Source organism: Leptonychotes weddellii, chromosome 2, assembly GCF_054177405.1.
Source record: "Leptonychotes weddellii isolate Sample4059 chromosome 2, ASM5417740v2, whole genome shotgun sequence".
Taxonomy (NCBI): Eukaryota; Metazoa; Chordata; class Mammalia; order Carnivora; family Phocidae; genus Leptonychotes; species Leptonychotes weddellii.
The window spans coordinates 64,606,264-64,607,672 of NC_138370.1; the positions used below are offsets into that span (position 1 = coordinate 64,606,264).

At 45.1% G+C, this 1,409-nt stretch overlaps 1 long non-coding RNA gene across 1 annotated transcript; it reads right to left on the reverse strand.

The window, feature by feature from the left end:
- Positions 1–220: 220 nt before the first annotated feature.
- LOC145720093 (uncharacterized) lies at positions 221–1,149 on the reverse strand. Its single transcript, XR_014142810.1, has 3 exons — positions 992–1,149; positions 539–793; positions 221–445 (listed from the first exon to the last, which is right to left on the reverse strand). It is a non-coding gene; the product is annotated as an uncharacterized LOC145720093 (long non-coding RNA).
- Positions 1,150–1,409: the final 260 nt, after the last annotated feature.

Here is a 1,409-nt window from a genome sequence, read left to right on the forward strand (position 1 = left end):
TCATCTGGAATTCAGCAAGGGCAAACTTACTAACCTCTCTGGACTCCAGTTTCTTTATCGGTAGAATATGGGATTGGTTGGGCCAGGTGATTTCCAGATCTTTTCCAGCCCTAAAGTTCTATGCTTTTGGATTTCCCCAGGCGCTGTCTCCAGTTTCATCAAGAAGAGTGAATATCAGAAATAACAGTTGGAATCAACCAAACTTTATTAACAGTGGGAACCTTGCTTTCCAGGTTGACTTGGGGATAAAAGGCAACAAACAGATTAAGCCTGTGGTGACTAGTCCAAATAGCAGAACTGCATCTGTCTTGGTGAATCTTCAGAATCTCTCATCAAAACCATCAGCTTCTAGGAGCAGCTGGGTGGCTGAGTTGGTTAAGTGTCCGACTTGATCTCAGCTCAGGTCTTGATTCAAGGTTGTTGGGCTCCACACCGGGCATGGAGCCTATTTAAAAAATAAAAACAAAAGCCATCAACTTCTAGAATTTACCCCTTTTTTTCTCATTCTTAATTGTCACTTAACTCTGGTCATACTAACCTCAGCCAGTTAGGGTAGCCCCAGGAAAATGAGAGGTAGAAGCATTACAGGGAGGAGCCCAGAGAAGTCCAGACTGAGGACAGCAGAAAAGTCAGTATGTGAAATGGCTGACTTCTCAATCCAAGATTTGTAGAAACTGATGTTTGTATATATTCCAGGCTCATTGGTTCGGATGCAGTTTGATCCCCAGCTGACCACTCCTGCCAGGACCCAGAAATCCTCCACTCTACATGTCAGGGGATCTCCTCTACTGCCCTGGGGAGAGAAGAAAGATGACTAGGCCATGCACAGGGCAAAGAGGGTAACTCTCCCAATCGTTGAGTCAAGAACTGTGGAGTTAGGGCCTGTCCAGACACTGCTGGATTTACCCAGGGATTCTGAAGATACGAGACATGGAATAGACATATGGGAAAGGGGAGAGTTCTGGAAGGTGCCTACAGGATGGATTCTTACTATACACTGATCCATCTGCCCCACTGGGAGCTTGGAACAGATCATTTCTTCACTGATGATGGGCTTGATTCCATGCAAGTTTGCTTTCTGATAGTAGTCGCTGCATGTCTGGAGATCAATAAGGGGCACCTTTAGCTCCTTCAGTATGTAAGATGGCTTCATATCTGTAAGATCAAAAAGAATCAGAGCTGTCTTAAAAAATTAGGAAGCAACTTTCAGCTAGGGATACAGATTTTACGCCTCTGGTTTTCAGGGATTTCAGCTCTGATTTTAAATATTCTGCCTCCATATCAGATGGCACTCTGCCTTCCAGTTCGGGGAAATAGCCTAAGGGCCGAGTTCCCTGGGTCTGAACAGGGCCGAAGGCATTTGCTCCCACTCAGATGCCACAAATAACAGAAAATCTTGTGATTCAGGA